General features: G+C 38.9%; 1 protein-coding gene across 1 annotated transcript in view; it reads left to right on the top strand.

The window, feature by feature from the left end:
* The window catches only part of LOC129567997 (protein tiptop), a 187,727-nt gene that overhangs the window by 53,260 nt on the left and 120,355 nt on the right, over nucleotides 1-14,112 (top strand). Inside the window, exon 3 of the mRNA XM_055445466.1 lies at nucleotides 933-992. The gene's annotated coding sequence lies outside the window, so the exon portion shown is untranslated. The remainder of the gene's footprint in view (nucleotides 1-932; nucleotides 993-14,112) is intronic.

The raw sequence follows: 14,112 nt of genomic DNA, 5'->3' as shown, positions 1-14,112 counted from the left end.
AGAGAGAGAGAGAGAGAGAGAGAGAGAGAGAGAGAGAGAGAGAGAGAAGAGAGAGAGAGAGGCAAAGGAAAATATATATATAACGAAAAATAAATATCGAGCCAGAGTCGCAATGGGCGAATTTGATATAATAAATAAAATCGGTCTACGCAGCAGCGCTCATGAATGTGTGTATGATTTACACACCCGATTTTGTTGGTTCAATGCCTTATTTTTATACAGCTTCGCCTCTATCTACAACTCTTGAGCTGCGTGCATTTTTATGTGTGACTGACGGAATATTCTCTTGCTCTCACCATATCAGATGCAAAATATGATTTAGACGACGTTTCAGCGGCGTTTTGAACCGCGCCGTTTTGTTGATGAAAGTTATAAAATTTTATTAGCAACACATTCTTCACCCAACGAAAACATGACATAAGAGAGAAATAAGAACGAAGAACAAATACGATATTTCTCTTTGGGTATTGTAGTTTGCCGCTTAATTTATGTCTATCAAGGCCAACGAAAACCAGGCACATTTCACTCAAATGTCAGCGTTTTAGTGTGGTGTGCGTTTATGTGACGCACCACAGAGACGACAGCGGCAGCACAATGGCGAAACGGCGTTTGTGATCAAATACATTACGAAAACATGAATGGTCTATATAAAATGCGTTATTCGCATGAAATGAATGACGAATGATTTATGGCGTTCCATTTCGATTTGTTTCCCTGTGTTTTCGCTCCAGTTTTTTTTCTTTTGTTTCGTATCCATTGCTTTGGCAACTCGTTTCTATCCGCTTTATTCGTCGTTTGCCACATTCGATTTTGCAATTAAATTATGTCATTGTTGTTTCTATTGCGTTTATGATCCGTCTGAACTGAATGATAGGCAGGGAAAATTACTCTTCACAATTTTTTAACATAAATTTATTTTGCTTCAATTACAGATGACTACTATCCAGACGGACGTTTAAATTAACTTTGAAGTCAACGCGAACAATTTTGAGGTATGTAAAGTAATGATCAGAAATGGCTTTGAATTTTTTTTATGAGACAAGTTCCCGACTTTACGCTTGAAACGTTTCTACCTGACTGCAGTTCATCACACGGCTAAACTGAACAAAAAGAAATTGGCTAGCTCGAGAGAGCCAATCATACTGCAATCCACTGTTCAAAATATTATTATCTAAATCGTAGCGTCGTTTCTCACTCATTTTGCTTGAAAACTTTTCATGTTGAAATTGTAAAAGGCGGACATTGATTTGCTGACACAACAAACAGAATAAGATGGGCACATCAAAAGTGGCAAGCAGTTTTTGTTGCCAGTCCAGAGAGTTTATACGCTTGCAGACTTTTGACTGCAACAACGCCATTGTCAAGCCGGCATTTCATGTACTGTTGTGTGTAGATGAGTGAGAAAAAATTAATTTCTTTCTTCTTGCATATGAATGTCATTCACATCATTCATTCGTATGTTTAACTTTGATGCTTTCACATACACACACACACACACACGAGTGAATACCGAAACCAGCATAAATGGGTTTGAATGCAAAACCCGTCTAAGCCGAACGTTCGATAAGATGCATGAATCCAATTGCGTCAAGATTATAAAGTCGAAAATGAGGCATAAAACGAAATGAGAAGGGCCGAAGACGAGAGATATGTGTAACATGAAAATCTAAATCTTATTATACAATGTGTCCGTCAATCAAAAATGCCGTCCGTGTATAGTTCTAGGTAAACACACAATCACTCACACAAACAACAATTCAAGAGATGAGAAAAGCCGGTTAAATGTCATATCGTGTGTGTGTGTGTACGCAAAACCAAATCCCATCCTTTCACTATCTTCAAACCACACAATCCATTAGCCCAGCAGCAAAGTTTTGGAATGCATGTGAATGCGTTTCACTCTAGACCAAACCAGAAGACAACCAAAAACAACGAATTAAGTGCAACATAATCTTCAGAGCGATTCGGACATCATACAAATTCAATCGGAATCGTCTGTTTCTTGTTCGCTTTGTCTCGCTGCCACGCCGTCCAACTCTCTCTCACTCTCCATCTCTCTCAACTAAATAAATTTTCAGTCGTAATTTTCGCAACATATCACATCTCACAAACAGGCACATCCTCACATAAACAGACGGATGGACAGACAGCCACGGCATATATGCACTGGCATTGATTCTCTCATCTAAATCAAAGTCAAACCAAATGGCCGTTGCAGCCAAGCCAAACCAAGCAGCAAACTAAATGTGAGACAACTTGGCATATTCGCCCAGAAATTATACCATACGACTAAATCGGATCTGACTTTGATTTGCAAAGTGGAAATTTTCGTTGTCAGATATGGATTTGATTGACACATTGTCGGCGCGCCGACGATATTTTCATTCTACGCCGTTCTATTGCAATTAATTTTTGCACACACACTCACACACGTAGGAAAAAACGCTATGGTTTTAGGAGCGAATTACTCAGCGGCGCTCAGATGTCTGCGGAATGTTTGCGGGGAACAGGGAACAACGGCGAAAAGGGCGATTAATCGCTGTAAATCGTTGCATTCACAAACTATTATTACCTGCCTTCACACTGCCCATAATAATGAATGCAAAAACTTTTTGATGTGAATATGATTTAATTTATTTTCAATCAAAAGTCAGACAAAAACGCATCGAAGCAGGCGGCAGCAGGTATTACGTTTTATTTGCCTCCTGCATCGGACAACGAATGAACGGCTCTTTGTGGATAGGCTTGTATTCGTACTGCAGCTGTCACAAATGCTGATATGAAACTTGATGGCCTGTTAATTTTATGACGAGAGTGAAAATTACTTTTTGCACCGACGTCCGAGAGAGTCCAAGAGATTGCTGAGAAAAAACAACCAAACGAGATGAAATTGACATCTATTTGTGTATATGTCTTGTAGTAGTGCATGTATTAATCGTGCAGCAATCGATTTTCTTCTTCTTCTTCTTCTTCTTCTTCTTCTTTTTTCTCTTATGGGTTTTGAATGGAGTTATAAAAAATTAAAATTGTGTATCGCAATTTGCACATTTAAGCACTTTTCGGTACAAATTGATGGCATCATTTAGCCATGGTAAAACGGTAAATCTCGGCGGATTCATTTGAGCCAATTGGTTGAGGGACCCATTAGAAACGTATGCATAATATGGGCACATTAGAATTTTCTAAATTATATTCAATGTTCAGTGTTCATATGCTCTGCGATATGTGAGAATGTGTGGCTATTTACAACATTTAATTTTCACCTTTCAGTAGCCGTCAATCGGCAGCCAACCGTTTCAGAGATGTTGCATAGCTAAGGTGATAATGTCATGCTGATAGCATACATCAAGCGTCGGTCGAATTGGGATGAGGGGGCTTTTATATGTGATGTATAAACTTCTACGTTTCCACATTTCACAAAATGTTCTTGGGTGAGGCCCGGGCCATCAATCGAGCATGAACAACGTGTGAGCATACACTGAACATGCAACGTGCACTATAATCAACGTACAACCAATAAAACCGCTGTATGGCCCAATGCTGCTATGTGCATTCAAATCAACTAGCAAGCCGAATGTGGCTCGATGTGCAACGCGGTGACGTATCACGTCACATAAATACACACGCCGTAAAGCGATTTTGAGCAATTTTCCGATTTGATTAGACGCTGTTGCATGAACGTCGTCTCGCGCGCGCCATTCTCGCTTCAAAAACGGTTTGAAATCGTTTATCATTTTGGTTGGTGGTGCTATCGAGTGCTCACTGCTTATGCATTGGCAAACACTTGACACAGAGAAACGGATGTGTTACGATTCCATTCAACCGTTTGATTTGGAGCTACACACGGCGATATATGCATGCAGAAATGGAAACGCACACACAATGTGCATGGAAACACGCGAAAAATCCCCATTCATAACCAAATCTGCTGAAGCCAATTTCAACGGGAATGCACCACGAATGCTCAACCCTTTCGCACTATTCAAATCATTCGTACACGAGATCGTTTGCTTATGCATTTCGTTGCCAAACGCCCCCCCACCCGGTTCTGTACGGTTTTGCATTGATTTGTTTGTTGCAATTCGAGACCATAACTTTTCATGCTACTTTCCACTTTTCGGGCCATCCACCGGACGCTTTTTCCCTATGGCGTCTCCCACTTAAAAAACGTTTTAAAACCCAATCTAAGTGAGTGTAAATTTTCCGCATAATACATAAATATGGTTGTGTCGTTGCATTGCGAATGGCAACACATTCTCGTCTTATACTCGAGCGCCCCATACTTCGTCGTCGTCATTCGGCGAAAGCAAATAAGTATAAATTTTCGTTTCACCAGCCATTTTTCTTTTTCGGAAACATGCAAGCATTCGCTCGTTGGCTCGTTCATAGCACATAAGAAGAAAATATTGATGTGGGAAATGGGAAATAATTCTTCCACGCGGCAGTGTGGCCTGTCTTCCAATCCTTTTGCCACTATACGGTGATGAGCTTGGATTTGACGATGTTGATGACGATGATGCGATTTATTCCTTCAATGTGCTGTGCTGTGCTGTGTTGAGACTAGCAGCTTTCCCATTGCCAATTCATAGTGCGCCTCGAAAGCGACTCGGCAAACACAGAGAGAGAGAGAGAGAGACGGCGAACGAAACGACCAACAATAAATAAATGGCACATTTGCACACAAAATACTTGTAGCAAAATTTAATACATAGTCGTAAATTGCATGAATTCGCTCGGGTAGTGAGTGGCGGTTCTTGCGATTCTCACACTCATGCACTTACACACACACACACTCACCGATTATGTTTTCATGCTCTCGAGCAACGAGAAACACTCAGACGAGATGAAGATGCGAATGGCAAATCACAACTCGTCTTTCAGTTTCTACCCATTCAACAAAATGCCATCACATCAAAATGTGTGCACGAAAGATAAAAGCGAATGTGCAGCGTCATTCGGTTTCGCCTGTCGCTGGTACATGTTACAAGTGCGCTCACTCTCCTGTCTCTCCCGTTACACCCGTACACCCGCCAATCCTGTGCATTTCACATTCTCTCAAGATGTATGGCCATTAATAGTTCTGGTCGGTTCCGTTTTTCGAGCTATCGCTCGTCTGAATTGCTATCGTTTGCTCTCGACGTTCGCTCACAAACAACGAGAAATTTCTTCATCTTCATTTGGTTGAAAAGAACATTCTGCTGCTTCAACTGCTTTTGCTTTCGATTCCAATGTCTTTGCATCATGTATATATATGTTGCCGAATATTTCTCGGTTGCTCCGAAGTTGCGTCACATTTGTGCACTCAAAATGCAAAATACAACAACAACAAATATAATTTATTTGAGGAACTACTCGACGAACTGAAAACAAAAAAAGCGCATAGCAGTAATGCACACATTTCGTTTCGAATGACGTCTGTTCGATTGAGCAAAAATTCTGCACGCTGAACATGTGAATGGTTTATTTTTTCCAGGAAAAAGTTGTTCTAAATTTCGCTCTCGGTTGTATTTTTCCTTCATTTTTCGCTTAGCCCCATCTCGAACGTTGACTGCGCGAGACTTTAACCTACGCCCAAACTGGATGACTGCAGATTTGCCACTTCCACTCTCTGGATGTGTGTTCATGTGCAGTGCAGTGTGTGCCCTGCACTCAACAGCAGCAGCGGCAGCAGCAGCAGCAACCAGCATTTTCAGCAATCGCGCGATGTCAATAAATTCTTTTTGAACTGTACGCGATAGCAGTTAATGTCACAATGTTTAAAATATATGGCAATATTTGGGGTTGATATGTATTTCTTCAGGTTGCACTATGTCTCGTTGCGATATGCATTTCGTTCCAATCGTCTTTTGAATTCATTGGTACGCGCGTAGTGCAGTGGCTGTTGGACAGGGAACGAGTGAGTGAGTGAGCGAGAGCGAGTAAGGGAAAAGAAGAGCGCGACAGCGAGAGCAAGAGGCAGAAATGCCATTTTCAGTTTGGATTGGCAATGCCATTTCTGTTTGTTGCCACTATAAATATATATGAATGTGTGTGTGTGCACTATGCAGTGCACATAGAGCTTCGAGTTGCTCCGCCATTACTGTAATCAAAGTAAAAGATAGTTTTCTGTATTTTTATCGCTACTGGCTGCTCGAACGAACAAACCAAACACTATTTCTTCTAAAAAGCGAAATTCTTGCAATGCAAAAAAGTTATTGTATTGCCGGCATTATTCTTCGTCGAGGTTTTTCTCTCTGCATTTTTTTAATATGTCTCTCTTACTCGTCCTGACTCTCTCTCTCTCTCTCCCTCTCTCCATGTCGTTTGACTCTCATCGATCTCAAACCGCCAAACGGATGCTTTCCGAATGGTAGAGCACAATAAATTTCATATTCTCTTTATATCGACAATAAAAATTTATGTATGCAAACCAAAACATCCCAGACCTTCTGTATCTCGTTTCCACAAGGCGCTTTCATGTCAGAGCCTGGTACTCTTCAAACTATCAGTATATTGCTCGGCACACAAAAAAACGGAACAACCAAAATATGTCGGATCGAACGGAATTGATCCTTTCAGCCCATATTTCGATATAAAGTGCACACAATGGACAACAAAATCATCTTCCATAATAATAATCCATATTGGTCGTGTTGTTTTCGATTCTCTTTTTGCTTCACTCTCTTCATTTTGAATTCATCTGACGCAAAAATTAAATAGATAATTTATAAATTGTGAGAAATTTGAGTTGTCTGTCTGTAAGTGAAAGGTCTGCAAATAAATTTGCTGTTATAATTTTGTGATTTCGATCTTGTATCGCCAGAGAGACGTTTCCCTCACTCCAGACCTCTCGCTTTGAAATTATACACATATACAGTCAATACCGACAGTTTGTATAGATTTCAACCCACACACACACACACACAAACCAGATAGAAATAGCGATTCATATCCATTTCTTGAATTGCCTATCTTTTTCGATTGCTCTCCTTTCTTATTTCCCATTCACTCAGCTGAATGGAATACTACCCATTCATTCAACGGGCAGACACAAGCACATATCACAAAATTTTCTCGTTTTTGAAATGGGAAAGAGAGAGAAAAGAAAAAAAAAGAAATGGGCAATATCAAAACCAAGATTTCTGAACCGAATTGAATGATAAACATATCGATGAAATTGACTTCACCTGCACAAGTCTCGGCGAACGAACGAACGAGCGAGAGCAAGAGATGTTTTAGTGCCGGTACGTTGTGATGGTTGCACATTGCAATTTCAGCAAAAGGATTGAAGAATCGAATCCTTTGGAAAATATAACAACACCATTGCACAAGAAGAAGCAATTTTATATGTGCAATGGCAAATAAATTTTGAATTTATCTTATTGTTTGGCAGTAGCAATAGCAATAACACAGACGAAACTTACATCAATTTCAGTTCAATATTTTCAGCTCTTCAAGTGCATCAATGCGCATTACACAAATAATAATTCTTCGACACACACTCATACTCACACATGAAGCCGAGCATGAGTCCCGGCGCGTATACCGGGGTTGCACTTGGTGAAGTAAAATAGAAATTTAACCATCACTCCTTGTCCGTCTTCCCTCATTCCATTCAGGTTCAGCTCACTTCTAGGAAAAATCCCATTTCATTCAATATAATAACAACACAACTGCACAGTGCACAGGTCATTTTCGTACATCCACTTGACTTTACACCGATTGAGCACCGCTTTTTCGACATCACTTTCTCAGAAGATTTCCAAATTGGCAAACGGTGTTTCTGATCTGAATAAGTTCATCTTTTATCAATATTTCGATTTTACAGCTACGGACTACTTCAGAACGTAATTGAATTAAAACCAAGAAAATCGCATCCAACTTAAACACATGGAATACATTGCCAAGATATCCGCTGCAAACCGAATGATGTGCTTATGATTTTACGAATTCTAAATTTATTTCTACCAAGAAATTGATTTCAGACGAAACACGTCTTCATTCCAAATCGATTTCTGCTTATTTACATAAGATTTTCCGATGAAATAAATGGTTCCGATCGGAAGATGTTCACATTTGCGATAGATTTAGCATTCAATCAAAGCAATTTTATTAGATATCGAATTTGATTTTCGTTTCTCTGGTATTTTGAAACATTCACACTTGTGTGAAATAATGCGCCATGAAAGCTTCCTCTGAACTTTTAATATGAATTATTTATTGTAGCGAAGCGACTATATCGAATGTCTGCACGCAAAACCAATGTGAATATTGAAATGGTTCACAGTAGTGCGTAATTACTGTCTACGCCTGGTTTTCAATGACACCACGCAAGAATTGCGAGACGAGACAATATTTTGTTGGTCGAGCATTTATTGCTTGGAATGTAGCCTTGTTAATGTGCTTTTGCAAGTTGCCAATACAATAAGTCAACAACAGAGAGAAAGGAAAAATAAAACAACAACAACAACCGTCAGGCTGCATCATTGGCGAACCACAACAACAAACCCAAGCCGAAAAAGGATAAAATCACAAAAACGTGGGTACTTATGAGCATTTTGTGTTTCAGAACCTGCTGCTGTAAAATAAAACGGAGCATCTTACAACAACAGCAAGAAAAAGAGAAGAGAAAAAACCACGCGCGCTGAACTCGAACTCAAACGCTGAAGATGAAACGATAATGTCCGCGCACTCAAAGCAAAGACAACGACAAAACTTATTGGAAATTTAAGCATATCGTACATAAATATTGAAATATACCGATTTCGGTTGTGCGCGCTGCTAAATGCTGTGTATCGATGTGTGCCGTTGGGATTCGAAGAAACAAACAAAAATGCATAGCATCACATCGCATGGAAACCAACAACAGCAACTATTATAAAGTGAAGTGGTAGTAAGCAAATGAAGAAAAAGGAAAAAAAGGCATGTTGAAGGCCCAAGTGAGTGAGCGAGTTGGTATATTTTGTATAAATTGTCTGTGCACTGGTTGGCTGCGTGACGTCACTAAAATATTTTGAAGATGTTATCTTTTGAAAGATTTACGCATTTTCGTATGTACTTGCGAACCGAAAAATACATGGCATGAAGGCATTCGAATCACAGCATATATATATATATATTCAGATATTGCTTAAAATTGTTACATTTACGGCTACATGCTTCACCGATCTCTCCTTTTGCGCTCTTTTCGTGACACAATGCACAGGCACGCAGCGTAACAAGTCAATGTTCGGGTGTCTCTCTTCTTTCTTGCTTCGTTTCTGTCTGTAGTATATTCTCTCGGCAAGAGATTCATACCGAAGGAGAACATTCTATGTGTTACACACTCCTTTTACTAATCATATCATCAGCGTGCGCGGTCTGGCAGTTCTTTGGTCTTGTGATGCGATTTTCTTATTTCAGCACATTCGATCAATACGCAAATTTTGGTTTTTATTGTGTTTTTTTGTCTCTACGTTAAAATCAAGAGCTTGTTCTGCTGTCGATGTTGCTGCCAATTTTTCGTTACCCTGCTCTTTACATTGCTGTTCGTTTTTCCATTTCGAGTTTTCTGATTCGACGAACCGTCCCGACTCTGTGTGTGTACTTTATTCGATTGCAGGAGCAATGAAGAATGAACGAGAGAGAGAGAGAGAGAGAGAGAGAGAGAGAGAGAGAGCGTGTGCAGTGTGCACTATGCACACATACACAAAATGTGTAACCATTAGACTCATTTGAGTATGTTGCAGCTTACTCATTCCCGCATAGTGTTCGTTGTGTCGACGATTTTTTCTTCTCTCTACTAAATTATCATGAATAGACACCGATTTTGATGCACTCCAAATTTAATGGGCTGTCTTTTTTTACAACATTTTCGCTATATCAAGCGATGCGGCAACCACAGATCCGTTCAAAGTATGTTTTATCATAAGTGAACAAGTTTATGACGTCTTGATGCAGCAACAAACTTGTTTTTTTTGTTTTTCTCTCTCTCGATTCCCTTTTTTTCATTTTTAATCGAGAACTTGTTCGAAGTGCTTCATATTTGGCTGCATTCAACGTGTCAGCATCGAATTCGGTACTGTACCAATTTGCAGTCATGATACAGTCGCACAAATATCATAAACTTCATCGCGTTTAATGGCACCTACACTCTCTTATTACACACATGCTCAACGCAAACACCGTTGCTGAAGAGTTTCCTTCTTAACGATTTTTGCTTTCTTGTTCAATGAATTCATGAATGCTCGCACTTCTCGATATATGGCTGCACAGGTTCAGATTCAGAAGTTTTTCATTCTTCAGCATACCGGTAGGAAATGTCAGTTGCCATAGCTACCAAAAATTTATTGAAAATGAAACCGAAACGATATACGTCGTATATAGACGCATACATCGACAAGCGATAGAGATAAGTTACCCGAAACTTTGAACTCATATCACACACGTATGCGTTCGTGTTTCACAATAAACACATATTTACTTAAAAGAGTATCATCCCACCATCAACACGACGAGTATGATGGGAAAATTAAAGACTAACATTCTAATCCTTTTCGGTGAAAAGGGATGCTAATTGCCATAGTAGATCTCATCACTGTTTTCTTGAACAAAATTGATCGATTTACTCGTCGTGTGCGTAGTCATGATTTCCAACCTTTCGTCGACATAGTTTCGTCGTCAATCAAGTTAATATACATTAGCACTACCAACAAATGGCTGATAACTAATGTGAAGGTACTACATAGTAAAGCCTCAATTTATTTTATTCATTCAAAGTTAAGGTTTCATATACACAAATTTGATGCTGAAATGTGAAATTCAAAGTTAATTCAGAAGCAACGAACTGAGCATGCGACACACACAAGATTATGCGAGTTGATTGTACAACTGATTTACTGAAAGCTAAAGTTTTTGTTACACATATATTACGGTCACAATATATGATAGTGCGTGATATCGAGAAAATGAGCTAATAGCCAACTTGCAAAAATGGTATTATCCAGCGCAAGAAACGACCCAAAGTAAATGCGAGAAAAAAGCGACGGGTGGCGAAGCGGAGAGCATTCCTGAACAATCTTTCCACTGAGACAGAAAAGTGTGCGCATCGATCCCAAAGTGACTTGGCCCGCGATGCCAGCAAATGAGTGAGTAAGAGAGAGAGAGAGAGAGAGAGAGAGAGCAGCCTGCCATATCCAATCTATTGCACGCTTGCAATGTTTTTAGTTTAATTTATACTTATTTGGCGGGGCCTTTTCCCATTTGTGATTTTACTTTGTCTTCGTCGTATCATAAATATCGTTTTGCATTTTCCTTGCTGTGTGTTCAGTATGCGAACTCACAAACTGACGCCATGCTTTCGTACATTGGATCGTCCAAGTATCTCTCTCGCTCTCTATAGCGAGATACATGATTATTTATAATATTGACTCAAATCATCGATGGTTCCAGCGTTGGATAGATGTAACAGAAACAACAACAACGCGCAGCACCCAGCAATAAAGTAAATATATGCAGTAGGAGCTGTACAAAAATCAACGGTTAAATGAGATGAGCATGAGGAGGTATCGCAACCGTAAAATGAAACCAGTGAAATTATGTAGAAAACTTTTTCTGCAAAAATTTATTCGCAACATAAACTATTAGTCTAAACTATCGTATTTCCTATCGTTCTCTGGCTGTTCCACCGTTCCAATGCACGTTACACAAACTTTATGTTTTGCTCGGTACTGATGCTCCTGCGCATTTGCTTGTGATCATATGTTGATGGCGTTGTTGTTTTTGCCTCTTAATTTTTCTGATAATGAGCATAAGTTACGACACATCTTTCGATATCATGTGATAATTAAAGAAATTGTTTCATCGCTCCAGTTTCTCTTCACGGCGGTAATGATAATTTTGCAAGCATTTTTATTGCATCAGATTTTTTTTTAATATTGATACTCATCCATTGATCTGAATTTTCGAAAGAAAAAATCTTCTTCTTCATTAGCATAGCTGTTCAAGTTGTACCAGTAATTTGGTTGCGATTTACTCAAAGCCAATTATTATTTAATTTCCCTGACATTTCATTTACCCGAACCAATAAATGAATGTATCAATTCTAGTTTATTCAGGTACTGATAACTCGAGCACTGAATTTCAAGCGAATATAAGTCGTTTATTTTCAAATGTCAATGAAGCGAATAAATATTTATACGAGCACCAACCTTTTTCTTCGACACTGAAGAAGATCTATTTTAAATCGTGTTTCACTACATCACATTTTAGAGAGTTTGTACTGTAATAATAATAATCATTATGGCAATATGCAGTTTGTGTCGATTTTTTCATTAAATTGAATGAGTTCAGCGGTAATAACGTGTTTATCATTCATCACTTCATCGGGATTTATTAAATATTTCAGCACATGTTATGCGAACATTCCTGAGTTAAGATGGAATATATATACATTTATACAATAACATCATAGACAAGTGTATATCTATGGTATTCAGTTCAAAGGCGAGAAAGAATGTTCTGTCGTCTTTTTAGTGCTTCATTGACGTTTATATCAATTCGCGTGTGTAGATTCGCGGTTTAATCAAACTGATGATGCGAGTGCAAGAGCATGGATATGTATGTGCAAACATAGCTAACGACTTCTGTCAATGAATTAAGACTGATCAATTACACTTGAAATGGAATTCGTTTCGTGGGATGATGGTTTTTGCTATTGTGAACTCATTGCACAGACAAACGACAACGTCGAAGTCACCAGATCAATGAACCAAAAGGAAACCGAACAACATGTTTTCCAACAATTTTTTTTTTTGGAAACGATTTAACTAGGAGAAAATCGAGCGAGAGATGAAGAAAAAAAACGGAGCACACCGGCACAAACGTTTGATTTGGTGCAGTTGGCTGGAGGCAGACGAAATGAATTAGTGCAAAGAAAGAGTTAAAATTACAGATAAAGAATTTATTGACGATATGCATTGTGTATGTGGTTCATCGTCGTCGTCATCATCAAAAAGAGCAGTATTCTCGAAAATTCATTCATCCCGTTCGCTGCCGTTTGCTTTCGTTGTGTGCTGCCGATCGATTATACGGAGATATCATTATTATTACTGTTGTTGTGCAGAAAGGCTTCAAGGCATTAGCAAATGAAATAAACCATATTTATCTAAAACTTATAAATTTCATTCGGTGTGTCTCTCGAGTGGCTGCGAGAGAGAGTGAGAGAGAGAGAGAGAGAGAGAGAGAGAGAGAGAGAGATAGAGAGAGAGAGAGAGATAGAGAGAGAGAGAGAGAAATGAACTGAAAACAAAGTGAGTTGCACACATCCAATTCATGGCACATACGTACATTGATATCGGACTCAAAATTCCATGTTGGATCTCTCTCCATCTCTCTCTCTCTCTCTCTCTCTCTCTCTCTCTCTCTCTCTTGTGCACTTTTTTGTTCGTCAATAAATTTCACCTAACTTTCGTTTAAATGGTCCTTTTTCGATAATTTATGTAACTCTTAATAAACTTTAATTTTGAACAAGGCGAATCATGTGCTGCTCAATTTCTTCATCGTTCTGGGATGTGTGTTTGTTTTACTTTCTCTCTTACTCTCGCTCGATGAATTTTGTTTCTTCCATATCTGTTCTGGTGCCCCGAGCATACTTCCATCGCTCGCATGCACATTGAGCAATGTACGCTCAATATAATCGACTTTTATCTATGTTTTTCCAAGAAATACAATAAATCATGGGCAAAAGTCAAAACGAGTGACTTTGTACGCATTGGATGTGTCTCCTTTTTTAATTTATGTATAGAATATACTTCTCGGCCGGTTGTGTTTCTCTATTCTATTCTATTCCATATTCATATATCTAGCCTTTGCTTATATTTTTGCGCACTGATTGGCCTCTGAAATATTTTTGGGGCCATTGTTAGTTATACTTTGGCTGTATCGGAGCTGCTTGATTGATTTCAAATGGAATCCCAAATAAATTAAATGTGGAGACTTAACTATGTGTTTGTTGGTGTATGTGTCACAGCGCAAATCTAGTTTTTGCCAACCATTTTGCCGAAATGTCACAGAAATATGCCATATATAAATTATAATAAAGCATACCGAACTAGCGGTAAGGTTTTTCGGATTAAATTGATTTTTGCTTCGACT

The sequence above is a fragment of the Sitodiplosis mosellana genome, unplaced genomic scaffold (assembly GCF_009176505.1).
Source record: "Sitodiplosis mosellana isolate CC-2019 unplaced genomic scaffold, AAFC_SMos_1.0 Smas_scaffold_14, whole genome shotgun sequence".
NCBI classification, from domain to species: domain Eukaryota; kingdom Metazoa; phylum Arthropoda; class Insecta; order Diptera; family Cecidomyiidae; genus Sitodiplosis; species Sitodiplosis mosellana.
This window is presented reverse-complemented; position numbering and strand designations above follow the sequence as displayed.